General features: G+C 40.9%; 1 protein-coding gene across 18 annotated transcripts in view; it reads right to left on the bottom strand.

Moving 5' to 3' along the window:
- plekha5 (pleckstrin homology domain containing, family A member 5) overlaps positions 1–17,216 on the bottom strand; it is a 243,235-nt gene that overhangs the window by 140,507 nt on the left and 85,512 nt on the right. The window contains exon 1 of one of the 18 annotated variants that reach the window (XM_078419959.1): positions 17,011–17,206. The exons of 16 other annotated variants lie outside the window; for them this stretch is intronic. The gene's annotated coding sequence lies outside the window, so the exon portion shown is untranslated. Of the gene's footprint in view, positions 1–17,010; positions 17,207–17,216 lie in introns of those variants that run through there. One more of the 18 variants, XM_078419964.1, reaches the window with a different exon arrangement.

The following is a 17,216-nucleotide window of genomic DNA, read 5'->3' as shown; positions in this document are numbered from 1 at the left end:
GGACCCTTCTTCAGACTGAAAGTAAGGGGGGAGCGTGGGGGACGTGAAGTGCTGGATGCCAGAAAAGACCAGAACCAATCAGGGCCAGCCACAAATGACCTCAGGCAAGGCATTGCCTGGTAGGTCCATTGTTGGCTAGGGAAGGTGTGATCTCAACGTGAGTTCTATGTGGAGAACTCTGCAATAGTGCAAGAATCAGAATAATGCATTAGTGGATAAAAGAACCATCATACCCGCAATTTGTTTTAGTGTCACAAAAACTCTTTCTTAGGCGACCCGGTTGAAATGGAGAAGAGGAGAATTGAAAAGAGCGCACCATATTTTGCTTTAATAATAATAATAACAATCCATTTATTTTATATAGCGCCTTATCACATGCTCAAAGTGCTTTACAAAAACAATTAACATAGAAACAAACAGACAAACTATCCTGACGGAAAAGCGGCGAATACTCAACGCCAGCGTCCTCTCACGTCAGGGTCCGGCAGTAGACATTAAAAAGCACAAGACACACAGATATAATTTTTTACACAAAACAGCCATCACAGTGATTGCTCTAGGCACACCCTCACTGTGATGGAAGGCAAAGTCTTATCTCCTCCTCATTCTTCTCCCGTGGTGCCACGAGGTGATCGAGGCTCCCAACTTTTTGAAGCCCCCACCGGGCGATTGAAAGTCCCAGGGCCGAGCCGAGCAGGCCGATGAAAGTCTTGAGCCCCCACCGGGCGATGGAAAGTGCTGCGGCCGAGCCACGCAGGGCGATGAAAGTCCTGAGCCCCCACCGGGCGATGGAAAGTCCCAGGGCCGAGCCACGCAGGGCGATGAAAGTCCTGAGCCCCCACTGGGCGATGGAAAGTCCCAGGGCCGAGCCGAGCAGGCCGATGAAAGTCCTGAGCCCCCACCGGGCGATGTAAAGTGCTGCGGCCGGGCCACGCAGGGCGATGAAGGGCCTGCGGGCGGGTTGATCGTACCTCGCGCTTCGGGGCGGTCGAAGCTGCTACGACTGGAGCTCCCAAAAGCCGGTCGCCAGCCAGGGACCTGCGAACTCCCGATGTTGCGGTCTGCAGGGCCCACGGCCGAAGCCTCCGAGATGGTAAGTCCAGGCCCTGCGACCGGAGTCTTTGAGGTCGATCCCAGCTGGAGGCCGCCGACTCCACGATGTTAGGCCGTAGCGCGAACGGAGATATGACACGGTAAAGGTCGCATCTCCGTTGAGGAGGAGATTTGAAAAAAAGGTTTCCCCCAACCCCCCCACCACCCCCCTACATACACAGAATTAAAAATAAAACAAAACGTACATTTAACAACGACAATGACAAAAAAAACACCAAAAAAAACGGAGAGACTGCCGGTGAGCCGCAGCTGCAGAACACAGCCACGCCCACAGCCACGCTTTAGGGTATGATGACATGCTGTCTTGCTGCTTAAGGCTCATCGACGAAACAAAGCTTTGAAGTAGACGTGGCATTAATTGTCTATATCATTCACTGTCATTAATTTGCTCATTAAAGGCTCAAGAGACAACAGTTTATCAAGATCAATGGCATTAACGATTATATTTGAACTTTTGTATAGTTTGATTGCATAGCCCAGTCAAGTCCAAAAGAATCAACTTTGAATAATATTTTGCTTCAAGCATTTAAATTGATTTGACAGCAAAAATAACCAGAGGAAAGAAAGATCTTCAAAGAAAATGTCCACATTTTATTCAACAAAAATTAAATTGCAGGTTTAGTATAGCCTTCCCTTCAGCATAACACATCAGTTTTCCATTTTGACCGTGTCATTGGAAACCTCTCCAGAATCTGTTTCTTCTCCACATTTGATGATTTAGATAGACCACCAAAGCATCTAAGTGTTTCAGAAAGAAAAAGTAATTTAGGGAATGAAGTGCACCATTTGATTTCATTTTTAGGCACAACGGTTCAGCAAATGACAATTATGGGTCATACTGGCGGTGGATGAAAAGGCATTCTACACCATTGAAGATGGAATTAAATCATCTTTTTAGTACAATGATATGAATGAATGATAACATGAACATGTCTACCATTCCAGCACTTCTTCTCATACTGCTTTCCAGAAAAGATATATTGCCTAATTAGAGGTCGAAGTCTCCAGGTTCCATGTTTCTTTCATCTTGTGACTCATGGAATAACCCAGATTATTAATTAACCTGATAATGTAAGTTACATCAAAATGTGGATAGTGGATGCTTGCAAAGCACTAAAACAATCTGTCTGAAGAAGGGTCTCGCCCCGAAACGTCACCCATTCCTTCTCTTCCGAGGTGCTGCCTGACCCGCTGAGTTACTCCAGCATTTTGTGTCTAAAAACAATTTAGCTGTTCAGTCATAAATGTTCTGTTATTAGAAACATAGAAACATAGAAAATAGGTGCTGGAGGAGGCCATTTGGCCCTTCGAGCCAGCACCGCCATTCATTGTGATCATGGCTGAAGAGGAGGAGGTACGAACACTTTTGAAGAATATAAAAGTGGATAAGTCTCCAGGTCCTGATAGGATATTCCCTAGGACATTGAGGGAAGTTAGTGCAGAAATAGCAGGGGCTATGACGGAAATATTTCAAACGTCATTAGAAACAGGGATGGTGCCGGAAGATTGGCGCATTGCGCATGTTGTGCCTTTGTTTAAAAAAGGTTCTAAAAGTAAACCTAGCAATTATAGACCTATTAGTTTGACGTCTGTGGTAAATAAATTAATGGAAAAGATACTTAGGGACAATATATATAATTATTTGGATAATCAAGGCCTGATTAGAAACAGTCAATATGGATTTGTGCCTGGAAGGTCATGTTTGACTAATCTTCTTGAATTTTTTGAAGAGGTTACCAGGGAAATTGATAAGGGCAAGGCTGTGGATGTTGTCTATATGGACTTCAGTAAGGCATTTGACAAGGTTCCACATGGAAGGTTGATTAAGAAGGTTAAATCGTTGGGTATTAATAGTGAGGTTGCAAGATGGATTCAACAATGGCTGAATGGGAGATACCAGAGGGTAACGGTTGACAATTGTATGTCAGGTTGGAGGCCAGTGTCTAGTGGAGTGCCCCAAGGATCTGTGTTGGGTCCACTGTTGTTTGTCATTTACATTAATGATCTGGATGATGGTGTGGCAAATTGGATTACTAAATATGCAGATGATACTAAGATAGGTGGAGTAGTTGATAGTGAGGTAGATTTTCAAAGTCTACAGAGAGACTTGGGCCTTTTGGAAGGGTGGGCTGAAAGATGGCAGATGGAGTTTAATGCTGATAAGTGTGAGGTGCTGCATTTTGGTAGGACAAATCAAAATAGGACGTACAGGGTAAATGGTAGGGAATTGAGGAATGCAGTGGAACAGAGGGATCTGGGAATAACTGTGCATTGTTCCCTGAAGGTGGAATCTCATGTGGATAGGGTGGTGAAGAAGGAGTTTGGTATGATTGCCTTTATAAATCAGAGCATCGAGTATAGCAGTTGGGATGTAATGTTGAAATTGTACAGGGCATTGGTGAGGCCGAATCTGGAGTATGGTGTGCAGTTCTGGTTGCCAAATTATAGGAAGGATGTCGACAAAATGGAGAGGGTACAGAGGAGATTTACTAGAATGTTGCCTGGGTTTCAGCACTTAGGCTACAGAGAGAGGTTGAACAGGTTGGGTCTTTATTCTTTGGAGGGTAGAAGGTTGAGGGGGGACTTGATAGAGGTTTTTAAAATTTTGAGAGGGACGGACAGAGTTGACGTGGGTAGGCTTTTCCCTTTGAGAGTGGGGAAGATTCCAACAAGGGGACATAGCTTCAGAATTGAGGGACAAAGGTTTAGGGGTAACATGAGGGGGAACTTCTTTACTCAGAGGGTTGTGGCTGTATGGAATGGGCTTCCGGTGGAAGTGGTGGAGGCTGGCTCGATTTTATTATTTAAGAGTAAATTGGATAGGTATATGGATGAGAGGGGATTAGAGGGTTATGGTCTGAGTGCAGGTAGATGAGACTAGGTCAGGGAGAATGGTCGGCGTGGACTGGTAGGGCCGGACAGGCCTGTTTCCATGCTGTAGTTGTTATATGTTATATGTTATATGTTAATCAGTAACCTGTGCCTGCCTTCTCCCCATATCCCTTGATTCCACTAGCCCCTAGAGCTCTATCTAACTCTCTTTTAAATTCATCCAGTGAATTGGCCTCCACTGCCTTCTGTGGCAGAGAATTCCACAAATTCACTGCTCTCTGGGTGAAAAGGTTTCTTCTCACCTCAGTTTTAAATGGCCTCCCCTTTATTCTTAGACTGTGGCCCCTGGTTCTGGACTCCCCCAACATTGGGAACATTCTTCCTGTATCTAGCTTGTCCAGTACTTTTATAATTTTATACGTCTCTCTAAGATCCCCTCTCATCCTTCTAAACTCTAGTGAATACAAGCCCAGTCTTTCCAATATTTCCTCCTATGACAGTCCCAGGGATTAACCTCGTGAACCTACGCTGCACTGCCTCAATAGCAAGGACGTCCTTCCTCAAATTAGGAGACCAAAACTGCACACAATTCTCCAGACGTGGTCTCACCAGGGCCACTAAATAACTGCAGAAGGACCCCTTTGCTCCCATACTCAAATCCTCTCGTTATGAAGGCCAACATGCCATTAGCTTTCTTCACTGCCTGCTGTACCTGCACGCTTACTTTCAGTGGCAGGTGTACAAGGACACCAAGGTCTCGTTGCACTTCCCCTTTACCTAATCTGACACCATTGAGATAATAATCTGCCTCCTTAATTTTGCCGCCAAAGTGGATAACCTCACATCTGCATTATACTGCATCTGCCATGCATTTGCCCACTCACTCAACCTGTCCAAGTCACCCTGCAACCACCTAACATCCTCTTTGCAGTTCACACTGCCACCCAGCTTTGTGTCCTCTGCAAACTTGCGAGTGTTACTTCTAATTCCATCATCCAAATCATGAATATATATTGTAAATAGTTGCGGCCCCAGCACCGAGCCTCGTGGCACTCCACTCTCCACTGCCTGCCATTCTGAAAAGGACCTGTTTATTCCTTCTCTTTGCTTTCTGTCTGCCAACCAATTCTCTATCCATGTCAATACGCTACCCCCAATACTATGTGCTCTAATTTTGCTCACGAACCTCCCGTGTGGGACCTTATCAAAGGCTTTCTGAAAGTCTAGATACACTACATCCACTGGCTCTCCTTCATCCATTTTACTTGTCACACCCTCAAAAAATAAGTTACAAAACATTCAAGGCATCCATGCAGTTTTTGTTTGGTTTTTATGCAATTAGATTTACTCAAGAGACTATTGCGCCAAATGCTAATTAATTAGATATACAATTAAAAAAAAGCTTCCAGAAGTTAAAATTACCTGAGGCACATTGTAAAAAACAACATATTGCGATACAGTGTTGAAGGAAAGACAACACATAGACATGATATAGAACACCTACCAGCATTTAAATCTGTTCCACTGCCATGTTACATCAGATGTTTATGTGGTCTATTTAACTGGTCCAAGATGAATACTATGTGCGCACAAAATGCTGGAGTAACTCAGCGGGTCAGGCAGTATCTCGGGAGAGAAGGAATTGGTGACATTTCGGGTCAAGACCCTTCTTCAGACTGATGTCGGGAGGGGGCGGGACAAATATAGGATGTAGTCGGAGACAGGAAGACGAGTGGGAGAACTGGGAAGGGGGAGGGGATAGAGAGGGGAAGCAGGGACTACTTGAAGTGGGAAAAGTCAATGTTCATACCGCTGGGGTGTAAACTGTCCAAGCGAAATATGAGGTGCTGTTCCTCCAATTTTCCTACACATGAATACTATGTATGATATTTAATAACCAGAGAATAAATGCATAAATGCTTATGTGAATAGAGACATTATATAATCACAATTGAAAAATTTAGTGGTTGAATCCTGACTGAATTCATTACGTTGACATCGCAAAGTGTTACATTGACTTTTGGCCTCCCATATCGTACAACTTCGTACTGAATAGAGTGCCTTCAATGAAATTGAACAGTACTGCCTTATAATGAATGAACCATTGTTCGGAATATCATTTTTAGCTAATAGGTCCACTATCTAGCTAATAAATGGAAGACAAAAAATGCTTGTTAATTGTCAGTCTTCAAAAAACAGAATTTGAAGAACAAATTAAATGTCTGATAGCACAATCTTCTCACACCAACAGCTCTGAGAAGTCAATACTTTCTGAGCAAATGCAGTTAAATCAATTGCAATTATCTGACACAGTGCTTGTTGGGACAAAACAATGGCAGGCTTAATTGATAAATACTCCTGTACCACGAAGCTCACAACAATGGCTTTTGCCTTTAAATCGGTTACCTTATTTTAAACAGAAATTCTCAGTGTCTTATAATCGCTCACAGCTAGCTGAGGCCAGCAAACTTCACAATTGCCTTCCAATAATATAATCAGAAAACTGAAAGACTTGAAACTGAAAAGAACTTGAGTATAGAAGTTGGGAGGTCATGTTGCAGTTGTATAAGATGCTGGTGAGACCGCATTTAGAATATTGTGTTCCGTTATGAGTACCATGTTATAGGATATTGTCAAGCTTGAAAGGGTTCAGAAAAGATTTACGAGGATGTTGCCAGGACCAGAAGATGTGAGCTACAGAGGTTGAGTAGGCTGGGTCTCTATTCCTTGGAGCGCAGAAGGTTGAGGGGTGATTTTATAGAGGTGTACAAAATCATGAGAGGAATAGATCGGGTAGATGCACAGAGTCTCTTGCCCAGAGTGGGGGAATCGAGGACATAAGTACAAGGTGAAGGGGAAAAGGGGTAACTTTTTCACACAAAAAGGATGGTGGGTGTATGGAACAAGCTGCCAGAGGAGGTAGTTGAGGCTGGGACTATCCCATCTTTTAAGAGACAGTTAGACAGGTACATGGATAGGGCAGGTTTGAAGGGATATGGACCAAGCGCAGGCAGGTGGGACTAGTGTAGCTGGGACATTATTGGCTGGTGTGGGCAAGTTGGGCCAAAGGGCCTGTTTCCCCACTGTATGACTCTATGAAAGCATCTAAGAATCTAATATAGTGCAGCAAATCTTTCTTTGCCCAGCAAAGGTTAACATGTCATCATTTATTGTTCTTAAAAAACAGTATGCCTGTTGTGGAGAACCACCTTTTATATCAGAAACACAAGAAACTGCAGGTGCTGGATCTTTGAACAAAATATAAAGTGCTGGAGGAAATCAATGGGACAGGGAACATCTGTGGAGGGAATGGACAAATTACAGTTTGGGTCAGAGCCCTTCACAGGCTGATTGAGAGTAGTCAGAAGAAAAGTGGTTAAGGGTGAGGACATTGCGGCAGGCAGTGAGTGGAGGAACTGATTTGATCTTTGTTCAAGGAAAATCTGGAGGTCCTGAAGCCTTCCTGGTGGGGAATGGAGGTGTAAAGGGACTGGGTAAAATATAGCACCCAATAAATGTGCCACCCAACAGATCATGTGCTGCAAGAGGAAGACGGCTGAAACTCGTGCAGTAACAGGGAGGACATACAAACTCTACACAGACGGTGCCAGAGCTCAGGATCAAACCCAAGAAATTGGAGCTGTGAGGTGGCAGTTTTATTTGTTGTACACTGCATTGCCTATTTTATTCTGGTATAAGTGATGATAGGTTTTCTGCATCTATGGTTTCAGGCTTTGCAATGATGTGTTGTTACAATGACAGGAGATCTCATAATTCTAAACCTGCAGATCTGTTACAGAGATAATGGCAGAACCCTTAACATCAATGATCTACCGAGGGATCTTGGAGTCCGATCTTAGCTCCCTGGGAGTAGCAACACAAGTAGATAGAGTTGTAAAGAAGGCATATGAAATGCTTGCCTTCATTGATCAGACTATTGAATGTACGTGTCAGCACTTAACTTTGGTTAAGTCACATTTGGGGCATTGTGTGTAGTTACAGGAAGGATGTGGTGGCTTTGGAGAGGATGCAGAGGTTTACCAGGATGCTGCCTGGATTAAAGGGTATTAACCGTAAAGAGAAGTTGGATAAGTTTTGGATCGTTTTCTCTGGAGCATCGGAGACTGAGGGGAGACCTAATAAAAGTTTGTAAAATTAAGAGAGGCATCGATAGGATAAACTGTGAGAACCATTTTCAACAGATGGAAATGTCAAAGACTACAGGGCATAGCTTTAAAGGTAAGAGAGGGAAAGTTTAAAGTAGATATTCAGGGCAAGATTTGTTTTTACACAAAAAGTTGTAGAACCTGGAACATGCAGCCAAGAGTGCTGGTAGACAGATACAGTAACAGTACAGTTTTAAGAGGCTTTTAGATAGGCACATGAATGCGCATGCAATGGACAGATATGAATCATTTACAAGCAGAAGGGATTAGTTTAGTTCGGCATCACATTTAGATGTTATGGGCTGAAAGGCCTGTTCCTATGTGTAGGAAAGAACTGCAGATGCTGGTTTGAATCGAAGGTAGACAAAAAATGCTGGAGTAACTCAGCGGGTCAGGCAGCATCTCTGGAGAGAAGGAATGGGTGACGTTTCGGGTTGAGACCCTTCTTCAGACTTAGACCTGTTCCAATGCTGTACTGCTTTATATTCCATGTTAAAACTTGTAGGAGCCATTTACGCTTAAATTAATTACTGTCATTATATTATGGCCATGTTTAATATTTCTAGTTTTTGTCTTTTTTGCATGCTTGTGGGTGTGATTTGATACGTAATGGGGAGTGTCTACATCTGAGGAGGCTAGCGTATTCACAGAGATTGGGGGTCAGTTTAGTCTCGGAGGATGGAGAGAATACAGTTTTTTACCACACGGTAATGACCACACGGTCTCGACTGTATTGTTTGAAGAAGAAACAGTTGATAAGAATGGAAAGTTATGAATTACTCTTTTGATTTGTGCTACTTTAATAAAGACCTATTAATCAAGAAACAGCGTTTGGAAGATTCGATTTTGCTTTCTTAGAGTGCGGTGTGTGCGTAAGCTGTATCTCCACCACATCCCCGAGCAGTAATGGCTATCGAAGTTGGACTTTGAGAAGGTATAGAAACTGCATTACAAAACTACTACTCAAGGTGATGCTGGGTGTCTGGTTATGCACTGAAACTAATAGCGTATCTACCCACAGTGCAGGATATGGTGAGCTGGGGGCAATACTTTCCAATCCAATTACATGCCAGATTTTTGCAAAAGTCTGGTTTTTGCACGTGGGATAAACCACAACCTTGATGCCTGCCATGGCAAATCAGCAGCCAATACAATATGGGTATTTGACGTTAGGAACGAGCTCTTTGAGTATAATGGTTGAACCTTAGGACTTTCTGGAGGAGGTAAAATTGAAAAACAAAATGAAGTTCCTAAGTGCTTTAAAGCAGCACTTAGTGTTGTGACTAACACTGTGCAGCTGTGCTGATACGAGTTTACCACCACCCACTGTTCTGTACAATGGGGAGATGGAGGATTATAAACTGAAAACAGCATAAAGTAAAAAGGGTAGGATGATCTGAGGTCACAGTAAGCACTGCTGAACAGATCATCAGTGAGTAACCTCTACTTGATAGCCCTCTGTCGGTTTCAATCAGATAATTAGATGTAGACAGGCAGACCAGTCATTCACCAGATTGGGTTTGAACTGCTAAAACTTGCATATATTTTTTTATTTTAATAAGTTTTTGTAATTTGGTGTTGTCCATATTCATAAAGGAATACATCACCAAGAACAAAGCACACAATGTGATGGCAAATAAGTGACCGTGGATCTTTTGTACACCTTCAGTCTTTCCGGTGAAACTTTGTGTAGATGGAGGAATTTTAAACCAACAATAATAAAAAATGAATGACTCATGTTTAAGTTAAAAGGAACATGGCAGTGAAAGGATTCCTGTGATGTAAATGTTTTATTCTTCTTCTGGTAAATTACTTTGTTGGTAAAACTGCCACTTTCTGTGGAAAGCAGACCTCAAGATAACCCAACCAAAGCATCACTCCATCACTAACTTGAAAGTGGCCTGCAGCTCAGAAGAAACTAAAATGCAGACATTGTGACGTGATCAAGTAGGTTCTCAAGAAATTGAAAGCTCTCACTAATAAATGGGAATCTCTAACATGTTAAAACTAGTGCAAACACTGAGGAGAGCCACTCAAGCCAAAAGGCATTTTGCACTCCAACCATAACCACTGTGGGAAGGTTTACTCTACTCCCATACCATCAACTTGGTCATGTCTCCTTTTATCAGTCAAGATGCTGGATGGCGGCCTTTCACTTGCCAATGGTACATTTAACTTCCATTCACAGAATAGAAAGGCAGGATTAAATGGAACAACTACATTATATAACAATGGAAAGCATCCTGAGATGTTTCGGTGATGGGATTCAACTGGGCAGTAGTCAGGGAAAATATGACACGGCTCCAGAGGACAAGATCCCCAAGAATTTTTAAGAGTTTTTGAAAGTAGAGACAAGATCCCCAAGAATTTTTAAGAGTTTTTGAAAGTAGAGGAACAAAGCAGAATTCCCAGGCATGATGCAAAAGCATTGGGCACAGCTTGATCAGCAAAGGCAGTGTACGACTATTTAAAAATTAGGGGGATCAGAAAGTGCCATGGACAAATCATGATAAAGGATGAAGATTCTCAACAGCATTGGGCAAGGGACAGGACAGCAATGGATATCCAGAAGATAGACACGAAAAGCTGAAGTAACTCAGCGAGTCAGACAGCATCTCTGGTGAAAAGGGATAGGTGACGTTTCATGTCGAGACCCTTCTTCAGGCGTTGATGAAGGAGCGCAGGTCTTAATACATTACAAAATGAAAACAATACAGGATGAATTGGAGTTTATGCAGCGAGTCCAACACTGAGAACATTTAAAAAAAATACATAGGTCGGATATCTGAAATAGAATGTCAGCAGGTCAGACTACAGCTGTGGATGGAGGAAGGTTGATTACCTTCCTTCAGAATTTGATAAATTGTGCCCAAAGAAAAACAGGCATACATGTGGATTTTTTTTAAGGCGTGGGGGTAGGTATGCAAGTTATATTTGGCAAACAAATTCAACTTCTAAAGATAAAGATACAGAGTTCTAATATGTCGCTCAGCCATAGTGAGAATCTAAATGGAAAAGCTTGTTTATCTAATCCATTAAGAATAAGGAATGGCACAGTGGCACAGCTGATAGAGTCGCTGCCTATCAGCGCCAGAGATCTGGGTTCAAACCTGACCTCGGGTACTGTCTGTAAGAGTTTGCATGTCCTCCCTGTGACCACATGGTTCCTCCAGGTGCTCCGGATTCCTCCCGCATCCCACGCGGGTTTGTAGGCTAATTACCCTCTGAAAATTGTCCCTTAGTGTGTAGGGAGGGGTGTGAAAGTGGGATAACATAGAACTAGTGTACGGGTGATTGATGATTGGCGTGGACTTGGTGGGCCATAGGGCCTGTTTCCATACTGTATCGTGCAATCATTCATTCATTTAAATGCAACATGATCAATCTGTGGGAAGCCTTCATTTTCAGGTGATCAAAGTGGCCCATGATAAACTAGTGCTCTTCCGTTGTTAGTCACAGTGTAGAAAATACTTAATGGATGGTCAGAAATTAAATTTGTTGAAAACACTAATGGTAGCCGTTTCTACATCTGCTGTTCCCTGTAGATTCACTTTTCACTTCTTCCAATGGCCCTGACCAACATTTCTATAACATATATTTTTTAAATTTCCCAATACATCTGATCTGCAGTCCATAGCAAATATGCACTGATCATAACAAAGGTCCCCTTTGAGCCTATGTACAATCTGATCCAAAATTGATTGCTTTGGAGCTTGCCAATTTTATATAATTTAAGTCCACAATGATGATTACGACTTCATGGGGAGTGAGAAAGTAAACATGAATTGGACTTTTAGTAAAATTCTAGTAATTTAATTTGGATTTAATGGAGAAATCTATTCAATGTAGCAATCATCAGATGTTCTATTCCAGAGATAGCACAAAAGAGTTATTAGGGCTGTGTATGAATTTATGTTTCTGAATATTACAAAGGACTAGAACAATCTTAACATTGCATCTCAGTGCCTCTTAAATAATAAAGGAAAAATCCACTGCAAGAGCTCGAGGCAAAATGGCTGCTGCCTGTAAGCATTTTGCTCTAATGCACAAAAGCACAATGCAAGTTTTTTAGTTTTATAAATCTCACAGCACTTCATTAAGAAGCACAGTTCAGGATAGGGTGCTGCCAGATAATTGAACCCCAGAGAAACGTTACACTCACTAACAATGAAGCTTAAATACAAATTTTAGGTTAGTCTTGACAGGTAAAAAAAAGTGCCTTTATTATTCCCCACAGACAGTAAACTCAGTACAGACATGAAGTTCTTCAAAACAAAACCACCTTAATTTTTTTTTTAGTTCAAAGTTGCATAGTTTTCATTCAATGCCCCAAGCATTGCATACATGACCAAGAAGGAGAGAATTATTTTGGATAAAAACTTTGTTCACTTACCTGACTTTATACAACTTCTTAAATAGAATAGACCAGCATTTCCAATTCCTTCTATCGGACCTCTTCAGGCTCAGTAATTCTGGTCTCTATTTCATGACTAAACTTGAAACCCACTTGCAGGCATATCCTATCTAATTTCTTCAAAGCACTCTAAAACACTGTGTAACCTATCCTAAAACAGAAAATAGTAAAACCGCTGAATGATTTCAAATAGCCAAGTGTCATGAGTAGTTGAAAGACAAAAAAGAGTAAAAACTATGCCTCATAAGGAAGTAAAAAAATCAAATACTAGTTGCTAAAGGTCAATTAAAATGTGCCACATTTTGTTGCTTCAACTAAGAGCAAGTCCTGTGACAGGAGTGAAGTGATGACTTTAGGTAGTCTTTGAGGTTATGTTGGCTCCTCAATTCTGCTGAATGTTGATCAATCTTGACAACAGACTTAACTCTGAGAAAGGACAAACTGAATCTCTGCATGGAAGTGACAAGAAAAAACAGTACCTCTCAAGTATTTTTTGTATCTTGTATCAATTGCCTTCATTAGGATATCAAATTGTAATAGAGAAAAGATCACAAACCAGCATGGAAAATTAAATATTGCCATGGAAAGTGTATTAACTAAAGCCAAAAGTACAATAATGAAGTTTCTAACTGAGGAAACATTCTCCATTGCGGGATGCATGGTGCCGCAGCGATAGAATGGCTGTCTTACAGCGCCAGAGACCCAGGTTCGATCCTTGTCTGTAGGGGTGCTTGTCTGTACAGAGTTTGTATGTTCTCCCCGTGACCTGCATGGGTTTTCTCTGGGATCTCCGGTTTCCTCTCACAATCCAAAGACGTACAGTTTTGTAAACTAATTGGCTTGATATATAATTGTAAATTATAATTGTAAATTGTCCCTAGTGTGTGTAGAATAGTGTTAGTGCGCTAGTCAGCATGGACTCGGTGGGCCAAAGGGCCTGGTTTTGCACTGTATCTCTAAACTAAACCAAACTAAAACCTATACCAAAAAAAACAAAAAGGGAAGTTGACCTAAATAGGTTCAATTGAGAATGCAAGGAAGAGTTATTTGCAAACAACTTTCAAATTGCGGCCCTGTGGCTGAAATAACTGAACATGATATGAAACTAGAGTTGGACAAATAATTCAAAATTCAAAATATGGAGGATATCAAATAATAGTCATTGCATGAACACCAAAAGATAAGCATTTCTATTTCATATTAAATTCTTCTTGTTCATGCAGTGAGAACTACATGGGAAAAGGAAATCAGGCAAGTAGTCATCCTTCAATAAATAAAATTAATCAGAACATTTTGGTCTAATTTTACACCTCACTTCCAGCACAGATTTGCACAAAGCAAACAAATATCATTTCAAGTTGATGTAATACAGAAGAATTAAAGCTCGAATGATGTCCTCTTTGACCCCAAAAATTGGGAAAACATGGAAATTCCAATAATAGCTTCAAGAAAACTTCTTCAACTAAAATACACATCCACAAAGACTTTTTCTTAATACGAAAGGGAAATTAAATTTTATTTAATGCTCACACACTCTCAGAATGCTCAAAAGCCTGCAAAAAACACCTTTGTGCATATGTGGGAGCAAAGTACAGTCAGCATGAGTCAGTGTCTGAATTATGTAGGAGTCGCTGTCAAAAAATATTCCAACCACACAGCCACTCACCTTGTTTTTATTTCATTTCCCAGATTTGTATCGTTGCCAGTTTGGTTCAATTAATTTATGATGCAACTAAGGTTTTAATTGGGGAAACAAAAGTTTTTGAAAACTGTAGAAACAACAATGGAATGACAGTGATAAGAATGAAAAATGCAAACTTCAGTGTAGGAAGGAACTGCAGATGTTGGTTGACCCAAAATGCTGGAGCAACTCAGAGGGACAGGCAGCATCTCTGGACAGATGGAATGGGTTCCGTTTCGGGTCTGAAGAAGGGTCTCGACCCAAAACGTCACCTATTCCTTCTCTCCAGAGATGCTGCCTTTCCCACTGAGTTACTCCAGCATTTTGTGTCTATCTTCAATGCAAAATTCAGTATCACTAAACATGTTCTTTGATGTTTCATCAGTGCTGGATCTGAAAATTCTCTGAGGATTATTTGAAGTTTCCATGGATAGACCACATGGTGTCTTAATATACTTGAAGAATAGGTGGATCACATCAGAGAAGCAAAAGTGCAAATATCATAATTTGGATTAGTTCGGTCAAAATCCTGATATATAACTGTGTGGAAATATCATTAACATTGTACAATCATCAGCGATTGGCCACAGCTGCTGATCTTATGATGGAAAGTCATTTATAAATTAATATAAGATGATAGAATCGAGGGCACTGCAATAATATTCTGGGGTGGGATTTTATAAAGGGATGTTGGGTAATGGGATAACTCATTTTTGGGTTCATAAAAAAAAAATGAGGAACTGCATATAAGAGGAAACGTATCTGCATTTCCTCAATTCAAGCACATAAATCCAATAACATCAATACCCACAGGAAAGGAAAATAACTTTGAGTAGTTTGGGTGTCAGGGGTTATGGGGAGAAGGCAGGAGAATGGGTTAGGAGGGAGAGAAAAATCAGCCATGATTGAATGGTGGAGTAGACTTGATGCGCCAAATGGCCCAAATTTTGCTCCCATTACCTATGGACTTACAACAAGACCTGCTGCTCAAGATTTCCAATGATTGATGCCAAATGTCAGATGAAGGGTTGTTTGCTGATGATTGCACAATGTTCAACTCCTCTCCCAACTCTTCTGCAAATGAAACAGTCAATGTCTGAATGTACAGCTGGGCCGAAATACCTCTCTGGGATTCAAGGTTGGGTTGGCGAAAGTGGGACGTAGGGGAGATGGTGTGGCAGAAATTGTCTATTAATACGAGATGGATTTAATTCAGCTCCAGCTGGAATAACATGATGGATACAACAGGTAAAAAAGTGAACTTACGAATACAAAAAGCAAAAATTGACTGCAACTTTCACCCAGACTATCTGCCCCAGAATATCACTGCAGTGCGCCAGACTCAGTCATCTACCAATGATTCGCCATTGACCTTCCATCGTAAGGTCAGCAGCTGTGGTTCCTCCCTGATTATTGTACAATGTTAATTATATTTGCAACTCCGCAGAAAATGAAGTGACAAATTAAGCTGCCTAGGTCTTGCTCCACGTGTAGCAAGACCTAGACAAGTCAGGCTTGGACTGATAAGTGGCACTCTAAATTCGTACCGTAAAGACCAACTCCAACAAGGGGGAATCCAATTATCTACCCTTGACATTCAATGGCATTAGTTGCTGAGTACCCATTATTAACATACTCAGAAACTAAACTGGTCCAGCCACATAAATATTTTGGCTGCAATATTTTAGTTGAGTGCTTCATCCTTTCACACTTTAAATCCTATTCACCATCCACACCATCCAAAATGAAGCCCCACCAAATACTTTGAGTAAGCATTAATCAAGATAGCCACAATTGTGCAAGAGAGAACCTTTTTTGATTTCATTAATATATTTTTTCTGAAAATAATCTGAATGGATTCTATTGAAACGAATGGTAAAATGAAAAAAAAAACACGTTGAGTTTTCTAATCACCCACTCCTCAGTTAAAACATATTACAGTTTTAAAGAATTTATCTCATCGCTGACATCACTGTTAGCACAAGTTATTTTCTTGTGAAGAGAAAAATGCTTTAAAAATGACATTGATGAGTTAATATCCCTTTTCAATCTGAATTTAGAGGCTGCAATACCCTGGACACATAAATATGTATTTCTTTACTTTAAAGCCCCTTTTAGTATGGCTTAATGGATTAACAAAAACAAAAATCTATCTAAAGAGGCATTTGATCATGGCACAAAATATAATATTTTTTGGAAAAAAAGAACCCAGGGGTCAAATATTCCCATAAATGTTGAATTACACGTCAGGTTTACAAGTTGCAGAATAAAATGCTAACGCTATTTTTTAAATCCTCCACCATGAAACTCAAATTGCCTACAATGCACATATCCGATAATTTACCAGACAACCTTACTTCTAATTTGCTTCTATTTTCCATGCCTGTTGGAAGCTTGGACCAGTCCATGGAGCAGCCAGCAATCATCATCAAATCACAGAGGCATATATAATCTGTCACCAGTGATCAGAACAAACACTGCCAAATATAAAATTAAAGTCTCTCTATCTAGCAACAAAAGACGTAAAAATCATACATTAGACTGCACAACGTTTAGTATATGTGTCTGCTTTTTACAAATTTCTAGAATATTTATTTTATTTGCAGTTTAAAGCCTATAGGTATTTTACTGCTTTAACCTTAAAGACTTTGATCTCTAAATTAAATGTTTACATTGCACTGAAATAAAGCAAAATCACCGTTGTAATTAGGAGATTTTTAGCAAACTTTGAGGGGGAAAATGCTGCACAATCGCGGCATGTAACTCAAATAAGGCATTGTTTTCCCCATCATAATCATACTTACATTGCATTAACCAATTGCTATGGTATGCCACAGTTCCAGCAACCAAACCGGCAAATAAAAACGGAATCACAGCACAAAGTCAGACTTTGGTCTTCAAAGTAATTCAATCCTTTCGCTGAACTCCCGACATCTGTCAAGATGCAGCATTTGCTAAGTTCTGAAATGGATCCCGCTTCTTTGAAGAGGCTCCCCAGTGAGCACTCTAT

The sequence above is a fragment of the Rhinoraja longicauda genome, chromosome 23 (assembly GCF_053455715.1).
Source record: "Rhinoraja longicauda isolate Sanriku21f chromosome 23, sRhiLon1.1, whole genome shotgun sequence".
NCBI classification, from domain to species: domain Eukaryota; kingdom Metazoa; phylum Chordata; class Chondrichthyes; order Rajiformes; family Arhynchobatidae; genus Rhinoraja; species Rhinoraja longicauda.
The sequence above is the reverse complement of the archived record's forward strand: the minus strand, read 5'-3'. Positions and strand labels throughout refer to the sequence as shown.